Genomic DNA, 14939 nt, shown 5'->3' with positions numbered 1-14939 from the left:
GTCGTCAAATATGCCTTCATAGTCGACGAGTGTAAGTCCTCATGTCCATTCAATTACAGGTTGGCTCACATATGCATATTTTTTGTGATGATAGCGGAAGGGGCTAATTTGTAGGCGGCTTACCTTCCCGACGATCATAATTGAACATCTCCACCATAACCCACGTCGTCGCCGCCACTCCCCTACCACTTCCTCAAGCTAAGATCTGGTTGTCGTCGCCGCCACTTCCTCAAGCTAAGATCTGACGTCGCCGGATGACTTTGTCATCAATCATGGGTCGGTTTGCTGCCGTATAGTCTTGTCGCCTTGCCATGTTCATAAAGTAGGTCATGTCGGCCCCGCCTCCAAGTAGAAAACATTTGTTAAGTAGATTCACTAATCAACACCAACATCTATAAGGCATGACAATGTGCGCTCCTCCCATTTACTAAATCAACTCGTATTACAACCACCACAAAACCTTCTAGATCAAGGCATACATCTTGACCATCGTGTCATGGTCAGTCCAGTCACCCCTGCCGCAACAACCTGATTGTTCAATTTCATGTTGTTATGTGTAGCCTACTCGCTCTATCTAGTACATTTTCAGCTACCCTGTTGTACATTTATATATTAGGTTGGAGTTATGTGTGTTTGACCCCAACACCTAACCCTCTACATCAAGTCAATGCTAGTCTTGTACACATGATCCATCTATTTCAATAGGGAGAGTGGTGTATGGTGAAAGATGGGGGAAATCTAGCTACACATGGACGGGACAGGTCAACAAGAGAAGTATAAAGAGAGTCCAACTGAGCCCAAGATGGAAAAGGCAACCATAGGACTAGGTTTGAACCGTACGGATAGTTTCTACATGGATGGCTTTAAAATTGAAATCCACCGGCAAGTGTTTAATGTCAAATTATAACATCTGTTTTGTTTTAGCATAAAGTATCACCGCCTTTTTAGATTAGGGAGAATTTTACGGGACTGAAGTAGAACTTTATTCTAGCGTACATGCAAGAGAAACCCATGACACCACAACGATACTTGGAAGACTCTTGTTCTATGACCTAAGTCAGATGAGTTGGCGGTCACTGATATGTAGACCCATGTGTTAGTGACCACAAAGTCATATGACTTGAAGTCTAGACATGTTTTCGTTCTCGAGTTAAACTTGAAACCACCAGCAGATCAGTACCTTCCCTCATTGGCCTGCAAAGTGGAAGAATGCAAGGTCAAAAGTATTTCCAATCAAGATGAGTACATCGTAGCGGTAGAGAGGGACTGGCTATTTGTATGTTTGTTCAAAGAAAAATTATGTAAGTCAAAACAATTGGGCGTTGGATCTTCATCGGACCACTGTTGCATCGTCTCCTACCTCCGCTGGCCAACTGGAAAAACATCAGCATCTCAGGCATATACTTCCTTTGTCCCGAAATAAATGTTTAAATTTTAATGTAATTTTATATTAAATTTAACATAAAGTTAAGACATTTGTTTTGAAACGGGGGATTAATTACGATGCAAAAAAGATAACCTGGCCGATGAATGGATGAAAAGAAAAGGAAAACGCGGGAAGAAGAGAAGATATGCGTGGAGGAAGAATATAGTATGTCATTCCATAATCGATCATCTCATCCAGCTTCTAGAAGGGGCATCTGTTAATGGACGTAGGCGTTGGTTGGATCGATCGCGGGAGAAAGGGAGACGGGCACAAATGGGAGGCTTGCGTCCATTTGATGCCGTCGCGCAACGCAACTCGGGCGGGCCGAGATGGCAACGCGCTGCTGCATCAACAAGGTGGAGCCGCTGCCGCCGCCGCCGCCAATACGTGGTCATCGCGTCATTGGTGTTTCCTAGGGGGGGCATAAATGGTGGGTGCCTGCATGGCATAAATGGAGTACTACAGCGCCGATGGACTAATTCGATTGGGATGTGTTTACGGAGTCTCATTGATCAAGCCTCATATATGAAACCCTAAATCCATACAAACGCATGCATTAGGCTGCCCGTAATGATAGTATCATAGGTAGTACTCTCTTTAGTATCAGGCTGCTCATAGTGGAGAGTAACATATAGTAGCATCATGCATATGTCACTATTGTATGATACTACCTTCATAGTGCATAGTATCATAAACTAGTATCATAGGTGTTCTCATTTATTGACATGCATGACACATAGTAGCATAACATTTAACATGATACAGTATCTACCTATGTTACTATAACCATCTCTCTCTTCATTAATTACTTGTCACATCACCATGTTTGCTAGTCCCAAGACTATGTTACTAGTTATGTTACCCCCACTATGGCCAGCCTCATAGGTAGTACTCCCTTCGTCCGGGTTTATTAGGCCCAGCAGTCACAATAGCCCGTCCGGATTTGTTAGGCCCTTCTAATTAATCCGTTTGGAAACAAACGCGTTCCATTGCCGCAGTCCGAGAAAATTACTTAGAGGGTGCTTGGATACGTTTTAGTCTCATGACTAAAAGTAGTGGGACTAAAACTTGCTAGCCTCATCCATGTTTGAATCCAAATACTAAAGAGACTAAAATCAAATTAATGAGCATTTATTATCCTCCAAACCCTCCAATCCAGAACCCGCATGTGTTAAAGGAAAGGAGTTAAATGAGGAGAGAGAGGACTAATCCACATTTTAGTAGGGGTACCCCTGACTAAAAAAATTTAGCCTCAAGACTAGTTTTAGCCCCTATTTAGTCACGGGTGCTTGGAACTTTAGCCTCTTAAAGAGACTATTTTTAGTCAAGACTAGTTTTAGTCCCTTGGATCCAAGCACCCTCTTAGAGGATGCTTGGATACGTTGTAGTCTCATGACTAAAAGTAATAAGACTAAAACTTGCTAGCCTCACCCATGCTTGGATCCAAATACTAAAGAGACTAAAATCAAGTTAATGAGCATTTATTATCCTCCAAACCCTCCAATCCAGAACTTGTTTGAGGAGTTAAATGAGGAGAGAGAGGACTAATGCACATTTTAGTAGGGGTACCCCTAACTAAATGATTTTAGCCTCAAGACTAGTTTTAGCCTCTCTTTAGTCACGGGTCCTTCGAACTTTAGCCTCTTAAAGAGACTAGTTTTAGTCAGACTAGTTTTAGTCCCTTGGATCCAAACACCCTCTTAGTCCGTTGCATGCAGCGACTCAAATAAGGTAATTAATGAGACTGTGGTGAGTTCCGAACGGAGGCACATACTTCTACTCTTATTCTAATTGGCCATGCATCAGCGCGCGTGAACTCCGGGATGCTCAATAGATTAGGCTCGCCATAGTGGGAGTAATTAAGGTACTTGGGAATAGCAAATATGCTGACGTAGCGAACAACTAAAGAAGAGAGAGAGGGTTAGAGTAACATAGGTAGATACTCCCTCCGTTTCTTTTTACTCAGCGTATAAGATTTGGTCAAAGTCAAACTACATAAAGTTTGACCAAATTTATATCAAAAAATATGAATATCTACTATACTAAAATTATATAGTATGGAAATACATCTCGTGAAGCATATGATAATATTGATTTTATGTTATGAATGTTGATATTTTTTAATATAAAGTTAGTCAAACTTTACAAAGCTTGACTTTAACCAAACCTTATATGCAGACTAAAAAGAAACGGAGGGAGTATCGTAACATGTTAAATGCTATGCTACTATGTGCCATGCATGTCAATAAATGAAATCATCTATGGGGGTGTTTCTTTACAGGGACTTTTTGCTGTAGGGACTAAAAAAAGTCTCTTTTAGTCCCATGTGAAAGAAACATGAGGGACTTTTAGGGACTAAAAGAGGGTATTTCTAACTAAAGGAAGAAGTCCCTATGGGAGGGACTTTTTGGGACTTTTTTCACACTTTTTCCAACAGTGCCCCTACTTTTAGCATGTCATTTAATAACTTCTACTACATTACTAGGGGTAGCATGGTCTTTTTGCATGTCATTTAATGACCTCTAGTCCCTGTTTAGTCCCTGGAAAGAAATGGATAGGGACTAGAGACTTTTTAGTTGGGACTAAAAAAAGTCCTAGGACTTTTTTAAAAACAGGGCCTATGATACTAGTTTATGATACTATGCACTATGAAGGTAGTATCATACAATAGTATCATATGCATATACTACTATATGATACTCCCCACTATGGCCAGCCTTAGCTAGCTGGCTCATTAAATTACCCGGCTTTCCAAGCGTCCGCTCCAGAGATTTATGGCTGTAATCAAGGCCACTTGTTTCTTGATCCTGCCAATTCGGTCTCTAGGCCTAATAAACCGGACGGAGGAAGTACCATACATGCCAATTACTCCCTCCGTCTCGATGCATTAGGCATCTTATGAAAATCAAATAATCCCAAAACGCTAAGGCACATTACAGTAGTACTAGTTGCATGCATATTAATTAGACTCCATCTATTAATTGAAGGACCAATGCATGCAATTTATGTGTCATGTTTTTTGAATTTGAAGAGGTCTTCTAATTAATAGCATGTTTTTAACTGAGAAAGAAATAGTGTGATTGTCCTCCTCTACAATTTAATTTCTTCTCCTACCCAATCTCTACATGCCTAGGTTGCAGTGCACCTTCTAATATGCCTAATGCACCGAGACGGAGGAAGTAAGCAATTTCGATGAGATGACATAGAATTAAATGAAGAAAGAGAGGGTTGAGTATCATATCATGATACCGTATCATATTAAATGATGTGCTACTATGTGTCTTGCATGACAATAAATGAACTACCTTATGATACTTCCTTCATCACAGTATATTGTGTTGGAAATATGCCCTAGAGGCAATAATAAATTAGTTATTATTATATTTCTTAGTTCATGATAATCGTTTATTATCCATGCTATAATTGTATTGAATGAAGACTTATATACATGTGTGGATACATAGACAAAACACTGTCCCTAGCAAGCCTCTAGTTGGCTAGCCAGTTGATCAAAGATAGTTAGGGTCTTCTGATTATGAACAAGGTGTTGTTGCTTGATAACTGGATCATGTCATTAGGAGAATCACGTGATGGACTAGACCCAAACTAATAGACGTAGCATGTTGATCGTGTCATTTTGTTGCTACTGTTTTCTGCGTGTCAAGTATTTGTTCCTATGACCATGAGATCATATAACTCACTGACACCGGAGGAATGCTTTGTGTGTATAAAACGTCGCAACGTAACTGGGTGACTATAAAGATGCTCTACAGGTATCTCTGAAGGTGTTCGTTGAGTTAGTATGGATCGAGACTGGGATTTGTCACTCCGTGTGACAGAGAGGTATCTCGGGGCCCACTCGGTAATACAACATCACACACAAGCCTTGCAAGCAATGTGACTTAGTGTAAGTTGCGGGATCTTGTATTACGGAAATAGTAAAGAGACTTTCCGGTAAACGAGATTGAAATAGGTATGCGGATACTGACGATCGAATCTCGGGCAAGTAACATACCGAAGGACAAAGGGAATGACATACGGGATTATATGAATCCTTTGGCACTGAGGTGCAAACGATAAGATCTTCGTAGAATATGTAGGATCCAATATGGGCATCCAGGTCCCGCTATTGGATATTGACCGAGGAGTCGCTCGGGTCATGTCTACATAGTTCTCGAACCCGCAGGGTCTGCACACTTAAGGTTCGACGTTGTTTTATGCGTATTTGAGTTATATGGTTGGTTACCGAATGTTGTTCGGAGACCCGGATGAGATCACGGACGTCACGAGGGTTTCTGGAATGGTCCGGAAGCGAAGATTGATATATAGGATGACCTCATTTGATTACCGGAAGGTTTTCGGAGTTACCGGGAATGTATCGGGAATGACGAATGGGTTCCGGGTGTTCACCGGGGGGGGGGGCAACCCACCCCGGGGAAGCCCATAGGCCTTGGGGGTGGCGCACCATCCCTTGGTGGGCTGGTGGAACAGCCCAAGAAGGCCCTATGCGCCATAGGAAGAAAATCAAAGAGAAAAGAAAAAAAAAGAGGAGGTGGGAAAAAGGGGAAGGACTCCACCTTCCAAACCTAGTTGGATTCGGTTTCGAAGGGGAGGACTCCCCCCTTTGTCTCGGCCGAACCCCTTGGGGGTCCTTGGACCCCAAGGCAAGGCTCCCCCCTCTTCCCCCTATATATACGGAGGTTTTAGGGCTGATTTGGGACAACTTTGTCACGACAGCCCGACCACATACTCCACGGTTTTACCTCTAGATCGCGTTTCTGCGGAGCTCGGGCGGAGCCCTGCTGAGATTAGATCACCACCAACCTCCGGAGCGTCGTCACGCTGCCGGAGAACTCATCTACCTCTCCGTCTCTCTTGCTGGATCAAGAAGGCCAAGATCATCGTCGAGCTGTACGTGTGCTGAACGCGGAGGTGTCGTCCGTTCAGCACTAGATCGGAGCGGATCGCGGGACGGTTCGTGGGACGGTTCGCGGGGCGGATCGAGGGACGTGAGGACGTTCCACTACATCAACCGCGTTCACTAACGCTTCTGCTGTGCGATCTACAAGGGTACGTAGATCGGAAATCCCCTCTCGTAGATGGACATCACCATGATAGGTCTTCGTGCGCGTAGGAAATTTTTTGTTTCCCATGCGACGTTCCCCAACAGTGGCATCATGAGCTAGGTTCATGCGTAGATGTCTTCTCGAGTAGAACACAAAAGTTAATGTGGGCGGTGATGTGCGTTTTGCTGCCCTCCTTAGTCTTTTCTTGATTCCGCGGTATTGTTGGATTGAAGCGGCTTGGACCGACATTACTCGTATGCTTACGAGAGACCGGTTTCATCGCTACGAGTAATCCCGTTGCTCAAAGATGACTGACAAGTGTCGGTTTCTCCAACTTTAGTTGAATGGGATTTGACCGAGGAGGTCCTTGTATAAGGTTAAATAGCAATTCATATATCTCCGTTGTGGTGTTTGCGTAAGTAAGATGCGATCCTACTAGATACCCATGGTCACCACGTAAAACATGCAACAACAAAATTAGAGGACGTCTAACTTGTTTTTGCAGGGTATGCTTGTGATGTGATATGGCCAACGATGTGATGTGATATATTGGATGTATGAGATGATCATGTTGTAATAGTTAATATCGACTTGCACGTCGATGGTACGGCAACCGGCAGGAGCCATAGGGTTGTCTTTAACCTAACATTTGTGATTGCAGATGCGTTTACTATATTGCTAGGACGTAGCTTTAGTAGTAATAGCATGAGTAGCACGACAACCCCGATGGCAACACGTTGATGGAGATCATGATGATGGAGATCATGGTGTGACGCCGGTGACAAGAAGATCGTGCCGGTGCTTTGGTGATGGAGATCAAGAAGCACATGATGATGGCCATATCATGTCACTTATGAATTGCATGTGATGTTAATCTTTTATGCACCTTATCTTGCTTAGAACGACGGTAGCATTATGAGGTGATCTCTCACTAAAATTTCAAGACGAAATGGTGTTCTCCCCGACCGTGCACCGTTGCGACAGTTCTTCGTTTCGAGACACCACGTGATGATCGGGTGTGATAGACTCAACGTTCACATACAACGGGTGCAAAACAGTTGCACACGCGGAACACTCGGGTTAAGCTTGACGAGCCTAGCATGTGCAGACATGGCCTCGGAACACATGAGACCGAAAGGTCGAGCATGAATCGTATAGTTGATATGATTAGCATAGAGATGCTTACCACTGAAACTATTCTCGACTCACGTGATGATCGGACTTGAGATAGTGGATTTGGATCATGTACCACTCAAATGACTAGAGAGATGTACTTTTTGAGTGGGAGTTCTTAAGTAATATGATTAATTTAACTAATTGTCATGAACATAGTCTAATGGTCTTTGCGAATTACGATGTAGCTTGCGCTATAGCTCTACTGTTTTTATATGTTCCTAGAGAAAATTTAGTTGAAAGTTGATAGTAGCAAACTTTGCAGAGGATTGTCCTCGTTGCTGCGCAGAAGGCTTATGTCCTTAATGCACCACTCGGTGTGCTGCACCTCGAGCGTCGTCTGTGGATGCTGTGAACATCCGACATACACGTTTCTGATGACTACACGATAGTTGAGTGCAAAATACTTAATGGCTTAGAAGCAAGGCGCCGAAGACGTTTTGAAACGTCACGGAACATAAGTGATGTTCTAAAGAGATGAAATTGTGATTTCATGCTTGTGCCCTTGTTAAGAGGTACGAGACCTCCGACAAGATTCTTTGTCCACAAAGTAAAGGAGAAAAACTCAATCGTTGAGCGTGTGCTCAGATTGTGTGAGTACGACAATCGCTTGAATCAAGTGGGAGTTAATCTTCCAGATGAGATAATGATGGTTCTCCAAAGTCACTGCCACCAAGCTGTGAGAGCTTCGTGATGAACTATAACATATCAAGGATAGATACAATGATCCTTGAGCGATTCGCGATGTTTGACACTGCGAAAGTAGAAATCAAGAAGGAGCATCAATAGTTGATGGTTAGTAAAACCACTAAGTTTCAAGAAAGGCAAGGGCTAGAAGGGATACTTCGTGAAACGGCAAAACAGTTGTTGCACTAATGAAGGGACCCAAGATTAAACCCAAACCCGAGACTAGGTGCTTCTGTAATGAGGGGAACAGTCACTGAGGCGGAGCAACTCTAGATACTTGGTAGATAAGAAGGCTGGCAAAAGTCGAAAGAAGTATATTTGATATACATGATGTTGATGTGTACTTTACTAGTACTCCTAGTAGCACGAGGGTATTGGATACCGGTTCGGTTGCTAAGTGATTAGTAACACGAAATGAAAGCTACGACATAAACGGAGACTAGTTAAAGGCGAGGTGACGATACGTGTTGGAAGTGTTTCCAAGGTTGATATGATCAAACGTTGCACGCTCCCTCTATCATCGGGATTGGTAGTGAAACCCAAATAATTGTTATTTGGTGTTCGCGTTGAGCATGAACATGATTGGATCGTGTTTGTTGCAATATGATTATTCATTTAAAGAGAATAATGGTTACTCTATTTGCTTGAATGATCACCTTCAATGGTTTATTGAATCTCGATTGTAGTGTTACACATGTTCATGATACTGGTGCTAAAAGATACAAGGTAATGATGGTAGTACCACTTACTTGTGGCACTGCCGCTTGAGTCATGTTGGTATAAATTGCATGAAGAGGCTCCATGATGATGGATCTTTATACTCACCTGATTTTGAATCACTAGTGACATGCAAATCATACCACATGAGCAAGGCCTTGTGTTCATTGAGATGAAACAAGATAGTAACTTGTTGGAAGTGATACATTTTTATGTGTGCAGTCCAATGGGTGCTGAGGCACGCAGTGGATATCATTATGTTCTTACTTCAATGAGGATTTGAGTGGATACAAGAGTATTTACTTAATGAATCACAAGTCTGAAATATTGAAAAGTTCAATTCTGTTTCGGAGTGAAGTTCGTCGTAACAAGAGGATAAACTGTCTACGATATGATCATAGAAATGAATATCTGAGTTACGAGTTTTGGTACGCAGTTAAGACAATGTGGAAATTGTTTCGCAGTTCATGCCACCTGGAACATCATAGTGTGATGATGTGTCTGAACGTCATAGCCACGCACTATTTGGTATGGTGCATGATATGATGTCTCTTATCGAATTACCACTATCGTTTATGGGTTATGCATTAGAGACAACCGCATTCACTTTAAATAGGGCACCGCGTATTTCCGTTGAGATGACACAGTATAGACTGAGGTTTAGAGAAATCTAAACTGTCGTTTCTTGAAAGTTTGGGGTTTCAACACTTATGTGAAAAAGTTTCAGTCTGATAAGCTCGAACCCAAAGCGGATAAATGCATCTTCATAGGATATCCAAAACAGTGGGGTACATCTCCTATCTCAGATCCGAAAGCAAAGTGTTTGTTTATAGAAACGGATCCTTTCTCGAGGAAAGGTTTCTCTCGAAAGAATTGAGTGGGAGGGTGGTAGAACTTGATGAGGTTATTGAACCATCACTTCAACCAGTGTATAGCAGGGCGCGGGAAGTTGTTCCTGTGGCGCCTACACCAATTGAAGTTAAAGCTGATGATGGTGATCATCGAGCATCAGATCAAGTTACTACAAACCTCGTAGGTTGACAAGGTCGCGTACTACTGCAGAGTGGTACAGTAACCCTGTCTTGGAGGTCATGTTGTTGAGCAATAGTGAACCTACGAGTTATGGAGAAAGCAATGGTGGGCCCGGATTCCGACAAATGGCTGGAGGCCATGAAATCCGAGAGAGGATCCATGTATGAAAACAAAGTGTAGACTTTGGAAGAACTACTTGATGGTCATAGGACTATTGAGTAAAGATGGATCTTTAAAAGGAAGACAGACGATGATGGTGATAAGTCACTATTAAGAAAAGCTCGACTTGTCGCAAAGATGTTTCCGACAAGATCAAACAGTTGACTATGATGAGACTTTCTCACTCGTAGCGATGCTAAAAGTCTGTTAGAATTATGTTAGTAGTTGCTGCATTATTTATGAAATATTGCACGTAGGATGTCAAAACATTGTTTCCTCGACGGTTTCCTTGAGCAAACATTGTATGTGATACAACCAGGAGGTTTTGTCGATCCTGAAGATACTAGCAAGTATGCAAGCTCCAGTGATCCTTCAATGGACTCGTGCAAGCATCTCGGAGTTGGAATATACACTTTGATGAGATGATCAAAGATTTTGGGTTTGTACAAGGTTTATGAGAAACTTGTATTTCCAAAGAAGTGAGTGGGAGCACTATGGAATTTCTGATAAGTATATGTGGTTGACATATTGTGGATCAGAAAGTAATGTAGAATTTCTGTAAAGCATACAAGGTTGTTTGAAAGGAGTTTTCAAAGGAATACCTGGATTGCGCTACTTGAACGTTGAGCATCAAAGATCTATGGAGATAGATCAAAGGCACTTAATGGAAGTTTCAACAAGATGCATGCCTTGACAAGTTTTTGAAGGAGTTCAAAATAGATCAGCAAAGAAGGAGTTCTTGGTTGCGTTGTAAGGTGTGAATTTGAGTAAGACTCAAAACCCGACCACGGCAGAATAAAGAGAATAGACGAAGGTCGTCTTCTATGCCTTAGCCGTAGACTCTAAAGTATGCCATGTTGAGTACCGCACCTGATGTGTGCCTTGCAGCAAGTCTGTTAAGAGGTACACAGAGTGATCCAGGATTGAATCACTGATCGGCGGTCAAAGTTATCCTTACTAACTAAATAGACTAAGGAATTTTTCTCGATTATGGAGGTGGTTAAAGAGTTCGTCGTAAAGGGTTACGTCGATGCAAGCTTTGACACTAATCCGAATAACTATGAGTAGTGAAACGGATTCGTATAGTAGAGTAGATATTTGGAGCATTTCCGAATAGCACGTAGTAGCAGCATCTATAAGATGACATAAAGATTTGTAAAGAACGCACGGATCTGAAAGTTCCAGAACCGTTGACTAAAACCTCTCTCACGAGCAAGACGTGATCAGACCCCATAACTATATGGGTGTTGGATTCGTTGAAATCACATGGTGATGTGAACTAGATTATTGACTCTAGTGCAAGTGGGAGACTGTTGGAAATATGCCCTAGAGGCAATAATAAATTAGTTATTATTATATTTATTAGTTCATGATAATCGTTTATTATCCATGCTATAATTGTATTGAATGAAGACTTATATACATGTGTGGATACATAGACAAAACACTGTCCCTAGCAAGCCTCTAGTTGGCTAGCCAGTTGATCAAAGATAGTCAGGGTCTTCTGATTATGAACAAGGTGTTGTTGCTTGATAACTGGATCACGTCATTAGGAGAATCACGTGATGGACTAGACCCAAACTAATAGACGTAGCATGTTGATCGTGTCATTTTGTTGCTACTGTTTTCTGCGTGTCAAGTATTTGTTCCTATGACCATGAGATCATATAACTCACTGACACCGGAGGAATGCTTTGTGTGTATCAAACGTCGCAACGTAACTGGGTGACTATAAAGATGCTCTACAGGTATCTCCGAAGGTGTTCGTTGAGTTAGTATGGATCGTGACTGGGATTTGTCACTCCGTGTGACGGAGAGGTATCTCGGGGCCCACTCAGTAATACAACATCACACACAAGCCTTGCAAGCAATGTGACTTAGTGTAAGTTGCGGGATCTTGTATTACGGAACGAGTAAAGAGGCTTGCCGGTAAACGAGATTGAAATAGGTATGCGGATACTGACGATCGAATCTCGGGCAAGTAACATACCGAAGGACAAAGGGAATGACATACGGGATTATATGAATCCTTGGCACTGAGGTTCAAACGATAAGATCTTCGTAGAATATGTAGGATCCAATATGGGCATCCAGGTCCCGCTATTGGATATTGACCGAGGAGTCGCTCGGTTCATGTCTACATAGTTCTCGAACCCGCAGGGTCTGCACACTTAAGGTTCGACGTTGTTTTATGCGTATTTGAGTTATATGGTTGGTTACCGAATGTTGTTCGGAGTCTCGGATGAGATCACAGACGTCACGAGGGTTTCCGGAATGGTCCGGAAACGAAGATTGATATATAGGATGACCTCATTTGATTACCGGAAGGTTTTCGGAGTTACCGGGAATGTACCGGGAATGACGAATGGGTTCCGGGTGTTCACCAGGGGGCAACCCACCCCGGGGAAGCCCATAGGCCTTGGGGGTGGCGTGTAGATGGACATCATCATGATAGGTTTTCGTGCGCGTAGAATTTTTTTTGTTTCCCATGCGACGTTCCCCAACATATTGGTCGTATCTCACGGGGCTGTGGGACCAAGATATTTTTCTATTGGTAGGAAAAACCGAGCCGACGAGCTGTAGAAGCGCCTAATTAATCGTAAAACTGATGTATTAGTAACCCTCCGTCCACTAAACGAGCGACTCCCTCACATGCATTGGCGAAGACGGTTTCCAAAATACCCCAATTAATAGGCTAATTAATGCCATGCGCCTTATTTCCTTCTAATTATGAAAAATTATCGTTTTGGAGATACGCTCAATATACTGTGATGGAGGGAGTACTAGCATATGATATTATGCACTACGGATGTGGTATCATACATTAGTATCATATGCATGATACTAGTATATGATACTACCCATTACAACCAGCCTTATGTAGATCAACTATCCTATACTACCTCAATCCTCGTCGGAGATGCCCATTAGTATCTCTGGGTCCGGCTCCGGATACATGTGCCGCAGTCGCAGCTCCGGCTCATGCGGCTCCTTCGTGTCCGTCTGTGTCGCCTCTACCTTCGCGTCGAGTTCCTTGAAAAGAGCGTCGGTCGATGCCCACTCCTGCTGGATGAAACGCCGGTTGGCCTTTACATAGTCCTCATTCTTCATGGACTCCAGGATGGCTTGTTGCTCCGCCATCTCGTCCGCTTGCGCGACCGCGAACTCCGCCTCCATGTCCACCATGTTGAAACCCGGAGCCGGATCCAACTCCTTCTCCTTCTCCGGCTGCTCCTCCTCCTCTTTCGACTGCTCCTCGTCCTCCTCCTCCATCGAAACTGAATGTTGCTACTCCTTCTCCGGCTCCGGCGAGTCGGAAGGCAGGCCGACAATGATGTGGGCCGCACACCTCTCCCGAATATGCTCCTTGATCTTGAAACAACTCTCTGGCATGAACATGGCGTAGGTAGTCTTTTTTTGTTGGACCATGACGAAGTCGGACGACGTGGGACAAACGGCAAAACAAAAGAGAGGATGTGGATGGGCTCGGGCTGACGACACGAAAAGGGAGGAGGTGAATGTGGCTAGGGTTGGGGGACGTCGGCCGGCTTAAATAGCCGGATTTAACATCGGGCGGTGAGCCGGAGTGCCACCATGCGACGTTCACGCCCCAATCGCCGAGTTTTCAAACGATTCTGCATGGGGACCCAATCGCCAGTCCGACATGACGAACACGCCAAGTAGCAAAGACAGGGGGGGCAGCAAGGGCCCCGTCCCGCTAACATGTGTGATTTGCTAGTAATATGCTTATGACCAGTACATATTTAGCAAATATTTGCTGCTAAAGCCTATTTTAAAAATTTCTGGCTCCGCAACTGTACGTCCGAGCGTCTCCACGTTCGTCCTAAATTTGGGCTGTATATGAGGGGCGTTGGTCAGTCCGAACGTTTGAGATCCATTTAAAAAGCCCGTCAAAATCACATTTTTACGGTCGAACAATGACTGGATCATTCGTCTGAACATTTGAGGCAGATTTAAGACAATCGGCTATAGATGCTTTTAGATTTGAGGCGAGCGTGGAGAATGTACAACAGGGAGGACGAGGTATGACACCCATCTCGTGGTAAAAGGAACGCCCTTGTTAGAGCATCTCAAGCAAACCCCGTATAATGCCCCGACCCGTAAAATAACCGTCAAAATATAGGTTCACACGAAAAAAGTTGTCCGATCAGACCCTGCAAACGCATCGGATCCGTAAATATTTTTGCGGAGCATGGTAAAAAACTTCTTCCAATCTGCAAAAACACAGTTTTCGCGTCCGGTTCTATCGTGCCCTGTATTGAGAGAAAGCAGTTGGCGTGAGCCCAACTGGCACGGAAACTTCCACGTCCGCCATCCATGTCCATCGTACGCCGCCCCGGACGTCCCTGAACGCTGGCCACCCGTCCTTGGATGCCGCACCGTCCGTCCTCGCGACCGCAATGCTCGTCCTGGCCGGATTCGATGTTGGCGGCAGAAGCTAGCTAGCTAGCTCCGGGATCCTGGATGGATTCCACGACCGGAGCTAGCTAGCTCTAGCTCCTCGATGGATTTGTGGATGGAGGAGCTAGCTAGCTCATTCCTGGATGGATTCAGGGATCGACGACTCCGCATTTAAGAACAAATTTAGTTGACCATGGACATGGACGAGAGAAAGAAGAAGATGTGGGGGAAAATATAAGTGAAAATTCGAATTACAG

Source organism: Hordeum vulgare, chromosome 2H (genome assembly GCF_904849725.1).
Source record: "Hordeum vulgare subsp. vulgare chromosome 2H, MorexV3_pseudomolecules_assembly, whole genome shotgun sequence".
In the NCBI taxonomy this organism is placed as follows: Eukaryota; Viridiplantae; Streptophyta; class Magnoliopsida; order Poales; family Poaceae; genus Hordeum; species Hordeum vulgare.
Note: the sequence above shows the minus strand (reverse complement) of the source record.